Below are 14,943 nucleotides of genomic sequence, written 5' to 3' on the forward strand. Positions count from 1 at the left end.
CTTTACACAGGCAAGTTTAGACAAGCTTAGCCTTTCCCACCAATCTGTCCAGTTTCTCTCTTTCCTTTCTGCAGAAGGGAATTTTAAAAATATTTTTGTTACTATTAAGTGTTACTATTTAACAGAAATTTTAAAAAGAGTGTTTTGCCAGGTATTTCAATGGATTGTTGGAAAAATCAGCTTAAGGAATAGGGTAATGCATAGAACAATTTTTCAGAAACTGTAGACCATGTATAAATAATTATCATTATTGCTGTGTTAAGTTAGGAGGAGGGTAGATAAGTCTTAATTGTACAGATGGCATTTAATACATGGCCTAGAGAGATGAAAGGAAGAGGAGCTAACTCATACCTAGACCAACTTTGTAATCACTTAGTCTTTCTTAATCCTCACAACCAATCTCTGAATTAAATATTTCTATTTTACTATAAAGGAAACTGAGAATAAGAGGGGTTAAGTGATTTGCCACACAACTAGTAAAAGCCTGAGTGGGACTTAACCTCAAAAGGGAAGTCTCACAAAGTGTTAACAGAAAAGTAGCAAGAATGGAATTGTCCAACCTGAGTCTCACTATTGCCAGGTCCAACCTCACCTGATTTCCCTCGTAAGTGAGGAATGTGATGGCCTTCCTTCTCCAGCCTTTCCTGCTTAGCCTCAGCCCCTAAGATCACCCAACCAGTCAACAGTGAGAGGAGGACCAGCACATGGAATTGGCGTGTGGAGTGTCTGGTGGGCTTGTTCTCAAACCGCGAGCATCCACAAACCCTATATTGCTATAGTTGTCTCCTGCTTCCACCATATTGTCCAGGTTGTAGAACTGAGGTTCTTCCAGACTTTCCTACCTTCCCATTTCCCTGCTGAGGTTAGAATCTCGTCCTGAGTTTCAGTACCCTAACTTCTCACAGGTTGAGAACTTTTCCTTTGGGTTCCAAGGCAAGTAGATGGGCCATCTTGAACCCATGCATGGCCCCTTACCAGATTTTTAATACTGCCACCAACCAGAAACTCCCGTTATGCTGCCTTATACATTACAGCATTTCTCTGGGCAAGGATTCCTGGTTATATCAGTTCTGAATTGTTTGCTTTGGCTTTTTCGATGTTGCATGTTGGCCAACAGCTAACTCCTTGGGGTCCAGGCCAACCCTGCCCTTCCTTTACTCTCTCCCCCGGCTCAAGAAGACTCAATGTGCCTCATGGCTAAGCCATCTGAGTTAGGGAAGGATGAGGCATTGCCTCACCATGAAGTCCCTATAAGGCTTTGCCATAAATGAAAAGTGAAAAGTGCCCAAGCTGAAAACAGGTGACCTGCTGAAAACACCCAGGAGTGTCACAATTTGTCCAGACATAGCTTTACTGGAGAGTCACAGATTAAGAACAGACATCTGAAAACAAGTAGGAATGAGGAGTTTGTTCCACTTACAAGCTCTGTGACCTTTAGCCCGTGTCATTAGTGTTACTGTGCCTTGTTTTCTTTATAACATAAGGGCAAGGATACCTGAGTCAGTAGGTTTTTATAAGGATTAATTGAGAAGGGTCCCTGAGTGGCTCTGTCAGTTAAGTGTCTGACTTCGGCTCAGGTCATGATCTTGCAGTCTGTGGGTTTGAGCCCCACATCAGGCTCTGCACTGATGGTGTTGAGTCTCCTTGCGATTCTCTCTCTCTCTCTCTCTCTCTCTCTCTCTCTCTCCCCCTCCCCCACTTGTGTGTGTGTGTGCACTCTCTCTCTCTCTCTTAATAAATAAATAAACTTAAAAAAAAAGAATTAATTGAGAAAATGTTTGTCAAGGCGGGAATAGAACCTGGTATACAGTAGACACTCAATAAAGGCCATATGCAATCGACTCTAAAATGCACATTCAGTTTCACATTTTAACAGTCTGAAACTGGAATGAACCTTATATTGTGTCACAGTTTAATCAACAGGGGCTTTTGTCTTCTTTTTTAATGGTACATAAAATAACAGTACGTCTTACAGTCAATGACATCTTAAGTTCTATGAAATGCAGTACAGATGGTTCCCAACTTACAATGGTTCAGCTTACAATTTTTTGACTTCATAATGGTGTGAAAGCAATACGCATTCAGTAGAAACTGTACTTTGAATTCTGAGTTTTGATCTGTCCCCTGGCTGGCAACAGGCAAACTCTCCCGTGATGCTAGGTGGCCGCAGCTCTGTCAGCCCGAGAGCACAGTGACAGCCACTCTGTTTCTCACTTTCAGTGCAGTATTCAGTGAATTACATGAGACACTCAATACTTGATTATAAAATAGGCCTTGTGTTAGATGATTTGCCTAACTGTAGGCTAACGTAAGTGCTCTGCCTGTTAGTAAGGCAGGCCAAGCTAAGCTGTGATGTTCCGTAGGTTAGATGTAGTAAGCGCATTTTCAACTTACCTTGGGTTTATCAGGATGGAACCCCATCACACGCTAAGGAAGATCTGCAATATCTCTCTCTTACCACAGTATCCACAACCACATTTTAGTCCTTCCCAGACCTGACAAGTCACGTAGCAAAAATAAAAGCAGGGCTATAATGGATGGTGCCTTATAACCATTGAGAACAATTTTTTCCCCATTTCGCCTGGCAATTCCACTGTGAAAAGAGTAACTGAAATTTTTGTGAAATAACACGATCTTTAAAGAGGGCTCTTCATTTTTGTGTTTTTCACAGACAGGCTTTGGTTTTCCAAAAGTTTTAATTGCTACCTCTGGATAATGTAACTCTATGAGACGAAATACGCTCTCCTTGTTTAAAAATGTTGCACTTAGACTGTCCTGGTCGGTTCTGTCAAATCATCAAACATTTCTAAACAGATCGAATTGTTTTTGTCCAAGTTCTGGTTTTAAAACTGATTCAGCCATGAGCAAATGAGCCCCGCAAATGCACCCACTCTCTCACTGGTTACCGATCCCTTTCTTCTTGGGAAGCCCTTTCTCCTTGCCTCCCCTTCTGCTGAATTCATACTCAGAGCCAACTAATGAAATAAGAAACCACAGAACTTTAGAGTTGAACTGAAGCATTCGCAGCTATCCCCAACTCAAAGCCAACTGTTCTTCTACTGGGTTTCCTAAACACTTCAGCCTTATTTCCACACCACTACTTATCTGCCACAATTATATTTTTAGGAAGTCTGTGTCTCTTTTCGTTTCTCCTCATTGGCTTTGAAAGTCTTCAAGGGCAGGGGCGCCTGGGTGGCTTAGTCGGCTAAGCATCTGACTTAGGCTCAGGTCATTATCTCACAGTTCGTGGGTTCAAGCCCCAGAAGCAGAGCCTGTTTTGAGTTCTGTGCTTCCCTCTTTCTCTTCCCCTCCCCCACTTACACTCTGTCTCTCTTTCTCTCTCAAAAATAAATAAACATTAAAAAATTTTTTTTCTCCACATCCTCACCAGCATCTGTAGTCTCCTGGTTTGTTCATTTTAGCCACTCTGACTGGCTTGAGGTGGTATCTCAGTGTGGTTTTGATTTGTATTTCCCTGATGAAGAGTGATGTTGAGCATCTTTTCATGTGTCTGTTGGCCATCTGGATGTCTTCTTTAGAAAAGTGTCGATTCATGTCTTCTGCCCACTTCTTTGCTGGATTATTTGTTTTTCGGGTGTGGGTTTGGTGAGTTCTTTATAGATTTTAGATACTAGCCCTTTATCTGATATGTCATTTGCAAACATCTTTTCCCATTCCATCGGTTGCTTTTAGTTTTGTTGATTGTTTCCTTTGCAGTGCAGAAGCTTTTTATCTTCATGAGGTCCCAATGGTTCATTTTTGCTTTTAATTTTCTTGCCTTTGGGGCTGTGTCGAGTAAGAAATTGCTGCAGCTGAAGTCAAAGAGGTTTTTTCCTGCTTTCTCCTCTAGGGTTTTGATGGTTTCCTGTCTCACATTCAGGTCCTTTATCCATTTTGAGTTTATTTTTGTGAATGGTGTAAGAAAATGGTCTAGTTTCATTCTTCTACATGTTGCTGTCCAGTTCTTCCAGCACCATTTGTTAAAGAGACTGTCTTTTTTCCATTGGATGTTCTTTCCTGCCTTGTCAAAGATTAGTTGGCCATACATTTGTGGGCCCAATTCTGGGGTCTCTATTCTATTCTATTGGTCTATGTGTCTGTTTTTATGCCAATGCCATACTGTCTTGATGATTACAGCCTTGTACTAGAGGCTAAAGTCTGGATTGTGATGCCTCCCGCTTTGGTTTTCTTCTTCAATATTACTTTGGCTATTCGGGGTCTTGTTTGGTTCCATACAAATTTTAGGATTGCTTGTTCTAGCTTCGAGAACAATGCTGGTGCAATTTTGATTGGGATTGCATTGAATGTGTAGATTGCTTTGGGTAGTATTAACATTTTAACAATATTCTTCTAATCCATGAGCATGGAATGTTTTTCCATTTCTTTGTATCTTCTTCAATTTCCTTCATAAGCTTTCTATAGTTTTCAGCATACAGATCTTTTACATCTTTGGTTAGATTTATTCCTAGGTATTTTATGGTTGTTGGTGCAATTGTAAATGGGATCAATTGCTTTATTTCTCTTTCTGTTGTTTCATTATTGGTGTATAAAAATGCAACCTATTTCTGTACATTAATTTTGTACCCTGTGACTTTGCTGAATTCTTGTATCAGTTCTAGAAGACTTTTGGTGGAGTCTCTCGGGTTTTCCATGTAGAGTATCATGTCATCTGCGAAACCCCCCTTGCACTGCTGGTGGGAATGCAAACTGGTGCAGCTGCTCTGGAAAACAGTGTGGTTGTTCCTCAATAAATTAAAAACAGATCTACCCTATGACCCAGCAATAGCACTGCTAGGAATTTACCCAAGGGATACAGGAGTGCTGATGCATAGGGACACATGTACCCCAATGTTTACAGCAGCACTTTCAACAATAGCCAAATTATGGAAAGAGCCTAAATGTCCATCAACTGACAAATGGATAAAGAAGATGTGGTTTATATATACAATGAAATACTACTTGGCAATGAGAAAGAATGAAATCTGGCCATTTGCAGCAATGTGGATGGAACTGGAGGGTATTATGCTAAGTGAAACAAGTCAGGCAGAGAAAGATACCATATGTTTTCACCCATATGTGGATCTTGAGAAACTTAACAGAAGACCATGGGGGAGGGTAAGGGGGAAGAAAAAGTTACAGAGAGGGAGGGAGGCCAACCATAAGAGACTCTTAAGGACTGAGAACAAACTGAGGGTTGATGGGGGTCAGGGGAGAGGGGAAAGTGGGTGATGGGCATGGAGGAGGGCACTTGTAGGGATGAGCACTGGGTGTTGTATGGAAACCAATTAGACAATAAATTATATTTTTTTTAATTTTAAAAATTAAAAATTTTGGCATACTCTTAAAAAAGTTTTTTAAGTTAAAAAAAAAAGAAAGTCTTGAAGGGCAGGGCATATCGATTGCATGTCTGTATCCCCACAGTAACTTATAAAGTATCTTAAATATATTAGTTGATCTATTTTGGCTGAAATGTATTGAATTGAAATGGACTATGTACAAGTGCTTTTCACCAAATACAATGGACTTTTGTCAGTATCCTTATAATATGAATAATATCAGGGAGCTCACATGATCACAAACGACTGTGTATCCTGATTAAGGAACTGGACCTTCCTTGAAACTTGGTTGGTCTTACCTGCAAGACTATTCCCAGAAAACCCGAGACCCTCCATAAATATTGAATGAAGGAGCATCTACTCTGCCTTGCTTCTCACTGTCATCCTATTTTTCCAAATATTCTTCCAGGTAGTTACAGCATTTTCCTTTGTCTACTCAAGCGAGAGCAGACTTTCTTTAATCTCCACATCATAACCACTGTTGCTATAACTGTCTGAGCCTGACACCTGTCTGCAGTCCTCCTTTTTCCTTCTCACCCCCAGGTTCTACAGCTTCAGGTTGTCACAGCTACTTAAAAATTTTCCTAATGACCTTGACCAAGCTATACATAGGTAGATGACAGATGATGATAGATGATAGATAAATGATAGGTAGATAGATAAATAGATAGATAGATAGATAGATAAGATACATATCTTTTAAAACACTATAACTAGGAAAAACTGGAATAATAAACCCCAAACTAACATTTTTTAAAAATGATCTATGGGAGGGGCACCAGGGTGGCTCAGTCAAACATCCAACTCTGGATTTCGGCTCAGGTCATGATCTCACAGGTTCATGAGATCAAGCCCCATGTCGGGTTCTTCACTGACAGTGCTGAACCTGCTTGGGATTTTCTCTCTCCCTCTCTCTGCTCTTCTCCCACTCACACTCGCATGCACTCTCCCTCTGCCTCTCTCTCAAAATAAATAAATAAACATTTTTTTAAAAAATTATCTATGGGAGAGGGAGAAAATAGAGACAGAAGCAAAAGTTACACTAATCCAAATATATTTTATTTTGTATATTAGAATTTGAGGCCCTGTATTTTCTGTAATTATAAAACAGTATTAAATTTTAAAACTCCTAAAAACAAAGACAAAATTTAAAACTTAATCAAAAATTGTTTCAAGTGAGGGGCACCTGGATGGCTCAGTGGGTTAAACATCCAAGTTCGGCTCAGGTCATGACCTCATGGTTTGTGGGTTCGAGTCCCACATGGGGCTCTGTGCTGACAGCTCAGAGCCTGGAGCCTGCTTCAGATTCTGTGTCTCCCTTGGTCTCTACCCCTCCCCCGCTCACACTATCTCTCTTAAAAAATGAATCAACATTAAAAAAAAAATTTTTTTTAATTATTTCAAGTGATTTTACAACAAATAATTTGATTGTGCAACCCGAGTAGGATAAAGCCTAGAGACGAAAAAGACCTATACAAACAATTGTAAAATTGTTTACAGTAAACATATTTTTGGTATAGTGGTGATACCGTTATTGTGTTAAGTATGTTTTGTGGGACAGAACGGATGGGTAATGATGTTGGTATCACTGGGAACCAATCAATTGTGGCATGGGAGAAAGGAGATAGAGGTGATGTGAGATTGACAGTGTTAAATAAAAACTCTGTAATCCTGAGTTTGAATTGTAAGTATCAGCATGAAGTCACCATGTATGTTATCTTAAAAAAAGTTTTTTCCTAGTTCTGTCCACTGAAAAAGACTAGAAACCTGATAGTAGTTCAGGAATACCATTTTCACTTAAAAGCACAGAGCTTCTTGTAGAAATGGCTGATTCCTGGTGTAGGGCAGAAAATGTGCCAAATGAAGCTGGACTATCACATCGTACCACAAGCAAGGAAGTCATAAGAGAGTAATAGGGTCCTGTCAAAAGGACTCAGAGCCAACCCGAAGATGCTCCCACTGGCCAAAGATGGGACATTTCAGCATCATCGGCAAGGATGGAAACACATCAAATAAGTTTGAATCCAGAAATTCAAAATGATGCTTTACTCACTGGTCACGTTGGAAGGATGCTGGCTAAACAATTTATTATTTTGAAAACTGCAAAATACAGGGAAAGAATCAAGCACAAATTTTCTATTTTACACATATCGTATCTCAGACTACGAGAATCATCTTTTATATAGAGAAATAAGTAAAGAATGATATAATGTAAATGTAACCATTTTATAACCCCTCATGAAATAATGGGCCTGAAAAAATGTTATTAATGACTGTTAACATCATGCAAAAAAGAGACATTACTGTGCCCATTTGGAAGTACCCAAGACCACTTACGAAGCAGCCACATACCAAATAATCAAACCTAAATCTCTCAAACCTCTATACTCAAATACCAGATTACAAGAATACAAGGAACAGCAGAACATGTTAAACAACACCTAGGGAAGCAACTACCAAAATCCAGACCACAGATATTTCTACAAGACAAAAAGACCCAACTTCTTCAATAGATCAGTTGCAAAGGACAAAAGGGGAAGTGGGGTGATTCTATATTAAGAGGCTTAGGAGGCATACCAGCCAGTGAGTAGTACATGGACCTTGTTTGGAGAGAGATTCGAACAAATTCTGAAAAAAATTTGAGATAGAGAAATTGAAATAACTATTTTATAATGTTGAGAATTGTGGCTAGATTTTTAGGTGAAAGAAGGGTACCCAAACTTTTAACCATACGTATTGAAATATTTGCAGATAAAATGATATAATGTCTGGGATTTGTTTCAAAAGAATCTAGGACTGAGGAACGTGGGTGGAGGTACAGATAAAACTCGGTAGTGAAATTATTGAAGCTGAGTAATAGTTACATAAGGAGAGGTTCATTATACTATTCTCTCCACTTTTGTATAGATTGGAAATTTTCCGTAAGAAAGCATGCTTCTAACCTACCCCTGGAAAAAGTGCTACAACTTATTTCACACCTAAGGTGAATGAATCGTGTAGAGGCTTCAAGAAGTACTCGAGATGGCATGCCTGCCTATCAGTAAACGCCTGTTTCTTCAAGGAGGTCAGATATTTCTAGATAAAGGACACCACAGCCTGAAGGAAGTACACATTTAGGTCAACATAAACTCATTCAGCTCGACTTTTTATCCAAAAATGCACCTTTGGATACATGTGGCTCCAAACACACCAGTTCTCGTGCATGATCACTTCCAGAAGATTATCGGTCATCTCGAACACCAATTATGTCATTGCAACATCTTGGAAACAATCACGGGTCTCCTGGCACTACTAAGGTTTTTCATCAGCGTCTGTAGCCTCAAATGTGAGGCTGCAAACATTTCTTAGGTAATCTCATAAAGAAGATAAATATCCCTGGACCCTCTTCTCTAGTATTTTGCTCATCTTTTCAAGGCCTTAGGCACACAAAATTATTTTCTTCACCCAACCGAGTCGGCTTGGCCGGCACACGGTACCGAACTTGCAGCAGTGATGGTCGCTGCACAAAAGCAGTGGCGACAGCAGCAACGGCTGCAGCCGCCGGAGGCAGGAGGGGCTCTCGAGGCCGGTACTGTGGGGACCCAGGGTGGGAGGCTGGCTTGCCCATCAGTCCCGGGAGCCTGGCTGTGGCGTCTGCACGAATATTAACTCTGGCCAGACGACAACCGACCGAACAGGAACTGCTGGAATGCGGGCAGTAAACTTGTTCAGTAAATTATTACAAAATAAAAGTTTCCACATCGACACTGCAAGAAAACATGTCACGCGTTCGTAATCCTTTGAAGACTTTAGGATCTCAGTTTTTAAAACTGCTTCAACGTTGCAAAGCACATATCCACAGACTTAGAAACAGAAAATAAATTTAAAGACAGAAATTTAAAGAAAGAGAAAATAAATTTAAAGACATTTGCCAGTAAACCGTGCTCCATTCATCTTACCAATTACTAATGTGGCATAATAATTTTACATTATTTTTTCCTTGTAGCTGAAAATTCATTGATAGAATGCATAAACCAGGGTTTTGAATTCTATACAAATCATGAAGGCACGTTTGATTTCTTGTATAACCTCCACAAGTTACAGGAAATGTCGGAGGAAACATTAAAATACCATTGCATAAATTTACATTTAAAATTAAATTTTAACTTACACAAAACTGATTTGTATGAAGAATGAAATATTTTTAGAAAAGTTGGTCCGTGAGAATTATCAGCTCTACATGTACTAAAATTTTTATTTCAAAATAATTTATCAGACATGTATCCCGAATGTTGTCACAGCCTATGAAATACTCTTAACAGCTTTGATAACAATTGCATCAGCAGAAAGATCCTTGTCAAAATTTAAAATTATCAAAAATTATTTGCAATCTTTCATGTTTCAGGAGCAACTAATGTCTTTTTCAATTGCATCAACTAAAAATAAAATTGCTAAAAGTATATATTTTAATGATCTAGTACATAAATTGGAAGAAAAGCAAGCCACAGAATAGTGATTAATCAAGATATCACATTAATAGTCTTATTTACTTACTATATTATACAGAATTATGACACCAAAAATATTTTTCACACTTTGTACGTTGTATTGTTACTCATAAATCACTATTACCTCTGTTGTATTTTATAAGTAAAATAGTTTAAAAGGAAAAGCTTTATTTCTAATACTCTTAATGGCACTGTTTTCCTGCTTTTTCAGCAAGGACCCTGCATTTTCATTTTGACTGGGCTGCTCAAGTTATGTAGCTTGCCCTGTGCATAAAAAATGGTGATTTTATATGTTTCATTTGGTTGGTGGGGGGCAGCTATATTTATAAATGTAAACATGGCCTTTAAGGCAGTTTCTAAGCACTATTACGTGGGAGAAGGGAAAGGTTATAACTGTTACAAATGTTCAACCAATTCTTGCTGAGCGCAGTATTACAGAAGGTGGGCAGGGTGGGGAGACCTTAAATATCAACAATTCCATCATATCTAGCAAAACTGAGGCACCAAACTGTGATTGTTTTGAAGTCACAAGTGATTTAGAAGCAGAGTTGGAGGGGACCCTCGGTGGCTCAGTCGGTTGAGTGTCTGATTCTTGGTTTCAGCTCAGGTCCTGATCTCATGGTTCGTGGGTTTGAGCCTCACTCTCAGCACAGAGCCTGCTTGGGATTCTCTCTCTCCCTTTCTCTCAGCCCTTCCCCTGCCCTGCTTGTGTGCGCTCTCTCTCTCTCTCTCTCAAAATAAATAAACTTAAAAAAGCAGACTTGGAACTAAATCTCAAATCTCTCAAGTCTACATGGTACAGTTTGTACCACCAGTTCTTTCTGATTGTATCATTAAGGGTTCAGGAAATCAGAAAGCACTCTAGGTATTTCAAATAGAATAATATGAGTGGTGACCACCAAGAAGTATGGCGTGTTCAAAGGGGCCAGAACAACAAAAGGAAATACAGTTATTTCCAGAGCCACCACCAGCAGAAAGGAGAGAGGTACTCTGCCTTCTCCCTTCCTCTCTCCCTGCCGTTCATCTTTCCCTACACATTCCCATTAGTGGAACTGAACTGGAAGCCTGCAGACAGAAGAGCCTGGAAAACTCAGTCTGTAGGAGTCAGCCTCCCGTGATTGAGCAGTGAAGGGCAAGGGTGAGAAGCGGATTTGAAAGCCAACAAGCAAATGACTGACACTCTGAATAAGCCAGGGAGAGTAACTTCTTCAGGTCTGAATGCCACCTGAAAATCTGAAAAGTGTTGGTAGCCAAATGTCCCTGGCAGGTCTCAACGCTGACGATAATGTACATAAAACCCTTAGCACAGTGCATGGTACATGGTGAGTGGGGGTTAAACTTGTCATTGTTGTTGTCATCATCATCATTGCTGTCACTATTAGGACTATTAAATGGGAAGAAGCTTAAAAAATGATAAAAAGAATCAGGAAAGTTTGTCAAACAGTGATGAGACCACCATTCAATGTCTGAAATAAAAAGTTGCAAAGCTTGATTTATTGATTACTATAGCAAGGGGAGCTGTGCTAGTCAGGCACAGTCTTTCCAAGCAGAGCAAACTGCTGACCTTATAAAAGGTCTTCTTTGTGTGGGGAAAGCATGGAGTGCCAGGAATTGACAGACTTTCAGAGGTGTAAGTGGATTGACATCATCTGTAGCCCATGGTTACTCAGGTGAGACTGTGGTTGATTAGTTGGCCCTCAGAGAGGCGTTTATTGGAGCGAATCTGCCCCTGATTGGCTAACTTACATGAGGGGCTTACTGAGGCAGTAATCTTGATCAATTGAAAGGGTTTAAAATTGGTTCTCATGGCTATTTGTTGCCTTTGCTACAGCAAAAATCAGGCTTTTTCTAAGTTCATGGGAACTTCTTTATTTCCATTTTTTTCTTTTGGTCCTTATCCAATCAAAGCTGCAGGAAGGGGGGCACCCGGGTGGCTCAGTGAGTTAAGTGTCAGACTTCGGCTCAGGTGATGATATCATGGTTTGTGGGTTTGAGCCGCGCGCCGGGGTCTGGTGCTGACAGCTCAGAGCCTGGAGCCTGCCTCGGATTCGGATTCCGTGTCTCCCTCGCTTTCTGCCCCTCCGCTGCTCATGCTCTCTCAAAAATGAGTAAGAGTTAAAAAAAAATCTTTTTTTTTTTAAAGCTGCAGGAGAGACCTTCAAGGGTTGTGCAGATCTTTACCACTGTTGATTTTCCTTGAAGGGAGGTTTCATCGAGTTTACAAGTCTATTGGCCTGATTCTTTCTGGGCTTGTTTTTTGTGTGCTTATGTCTGTTTTGTTTTGTTTCTATCTTTAAATCATTGTTGACTCATCCATCAGGACAGTGGCTGCACAAAAGCACTTAAGACTGGGAAGCACGCATTGAACAACAGTAAGATAAGTAAGTATAATGCAAGGAAGTAGAAGATATTTTAGAACCCTGACCCCAAACCTCCCAGACCTGGTAATGAAACAAGTCTCAAAGGTTCTGTGAGTCTCTTTTTATAGCTAAGTCGCCTTTTCTTTTAGCTTACATATAGATTATCCCAATTCACTTGTAATGTGTAGGTATAATACATAGTGTTAGCAATGGTTCAGAATCCTCCGATTGGCAAAAATAAAAATAAAAAAATAAATAAATCCAAGGCCATTTTATCTATAACTACTTGGCTTAAGGAATTATAACTGATCTGTTGTACACCAGCGTTTAAGCTGCATTGTTTACAGTGTCAGCCAAAGCAATTGTACAGATTTTTGATGAATGCCTCTCCTAGTTTAACTACTATGGGTAGGATCGTTATCCAGAAGGGTTCTCTTTCCCATAAAAGCTGTATAATTTTGTACTCTCTGAAAGGAGATCTAGTCCATTTAGGATGTTAGGGAATTTTATTATCTGTTGTCCGTAAAAAATTATCTCAAACCCGGGTAGGTTGAAAACAAGAATACTGAGTATCTCACATGGGTTCTGAGGGACAAGAATCTGGGAGCAGCTTAGCCAGGTGGCTCTGGTTCAGTATTTCTCTTGAGGTTGCAGTCATGATGTCAGCCAAGGCTGCAGGTCTCTGAAGTCTTGAATGGGGGCGGGGGGGTAGCGTCTGCTCCCCAGAGGGCTCATTCACACAGTTGTTGACTGGACGCTTCAGTCTCTCACTGGCTGTTGGGAGGATGTCTGAGTTCCTTGCCACGTGGACCTCTCCATAGGGTTGCACACAACATAGCAGCTAACTTCCCCTAGAGTGAACGATACGAGGGTAAGGCAGAAAGCACAGTGTCTTTTTTAACCTAAACTTGGAAATGACATACCCTATTACTACATTCTATTGGCCACACAGATCTATGCTGATAAAATGTGGAGAGGTGCTGTGCAAAAGGGCATGAATACCAAAAGGCAAGAATCATTAGAATCTATCTTGGAGACTACTCATAATTCAACAGAATAATTCACCTTGGTCCCAGATTGGCATTGAAAAGCCTGATTCCTTTACAGGAAAAGAGCAAAAAGCTGTACATGAGACACTTCAGTTTTGATGGAGCTGCAAATATATGGTCTCTAACTATTGTGTGATAAACCATTATTATTTGCATTTTGTAATTTCCCTGGTGCAAGGACATTTTCTTTCAGTTATGTATTATATGCAAAGAGTATCATTACTGGTCAAGTTTTTGCCAGGTCTTATTTTCATGGATCCCATAACAGATCATTCCTAGTGTTCCTTTTAAGAATTTCAGGATCCAGGGGCACCTGGCTGGCTCAGTCAGTTAAGCATCAGACTTCAGCTCAGGTCATGATCTCACAGACCATGAGTTCAAGCTCTGCATCAAGCTCTGTGCTGACAGCTCAGAGCCTGGAGCCTGCTTTGGATTCTCTGTCCCCGCCTGTCTCTGCCCCTTCCCCATTCATGCTCTGTCTCGCTCTCTCAAAAATAAATGTTAAAAGAATTTCAGGATCCAGGTTTTGTGTATCCATCATGGAATTCTTGAACTTTCCCAAAGCACAATAGTGTGCTATTTTGCTAAAATATTTCAGTAGTATTTTTAAAGATCTATGGCATGCTGTACTAGCTTCTAGAGTACTTCTTTTACTGTGAGTCTCGACTTTTATCACAGCAGTTATTTCAGATATCAAGAAGCCATCTCGTAATTAATGTATTTATTGTTTATTTGCTTTTTTAAAAAAAGTAACTAAGATCTTAAAATCTCTTGTTTATAGCAATTTTTTTTCATTTTTTTAAATTTATTTTATTTTATTTTTAAATGTTTTATTTTATTTCTGAGAGAAAGAGAGAGACAGAGCATGAGCAGGGGAGGGGCAGAGAGAGGGAGACACAGAATCCGAAGCAGGCTCCAGGCTCTGATCTGTCGGCACAGAGCCTGACATGGGCTCGAACTCATGGACAGCAAGATCATGACCTGAGCCAAAGTTGGACGCTCAACCGAATGAGCCACCCAGTCACACCAAAAAGAATACCAGCTATTAAGTTATATGTTACTTTATTTTAGTCGTTTGAAATGCCTTAGAAAAGACCACAGTTTAGTCATTTGCACAATTTGAACAATTGGTAAGGAATGGGATTTTATAAGACAGCATGATCTACTTATTCTTTGTGGTAACAAATGCATAACCTAGACTTTATCATCTTAACCATTTTTAAATATATAGTTCAGTGGTGTTAAGTACATCCACATTGTTGTGAAACAGATCTTTAGAACTTTCTCGTGTTGCAAATCTGAAACTCTGTCCCATTGAACAATTCCCCACACCCCTCTCCCCACAGCCTCTAATAAACACCATGCTACTTTCTGTATAAATTTGAATCATACGTGAAATCATACCGTATTTGTCTTTTTGTGACTGGCCTATGTCATTTAGTGTAGATCCGCAAAGCTCATCCATGTTGTAGCGTGTGGTAGCATGCTGAATAATATTCCATTGTATGTACTTCTTTTTTAAGGCCGAATAATATTCCATTGTATGTACACACTGCATTTTGTTTATTCGTTCATCCCTCAGCGGACCCCTGGGTTGCTTCTACTTTTTGGCTATTGTGAATACTGCTGCTATGGAAATGAAGATACAACTATCTCTGTGAGATCCCGCCTGCAATTCTTTTGGATATATACCCAGGAGTGAAACTACGGG

At 39.9% G+C, this 14,943-nt stretch overlaps 1 long non-coding RNA gene across 1 annotated transcript in view; it reads left to right on the forward strand.

Annotated features, from left to right (window-relative positions):
• LOC125935730 (uncharacterized) overlaps window positions 1–9,188 on the forward strand; it is a 31,045-nt gene extending 21,857 nt beyond the window's left edge. Inside the window, exon 3 of the long non-coding RNA XR_007461770.1 lies at window positions 8,244–9,188. This is a non-coding gene — a long non-coding RNA (uncharacterized LOC125935730). The remainder of the gene's footprint in view (window positions 1–8,243) is intronic.
• Window positions 9,189–14,943: the final 5,755 nt, after the last annotated feature.

Source organism: Panthera uncia (assembly GCF_023721935.1).
Source record: "Panthera uncia isolate 11264 chromosome A1 unlocalized genomic scaffold, Puncia_PCG_1.0 HiC_scaffold_17, whole genome shotgun sequence".
Taxonomy (NCBI): Eukaryota; Metazoa; Chordata; class Mammalia; order Carnivora; family Felidae; genus Panthera; species Panthera uncia.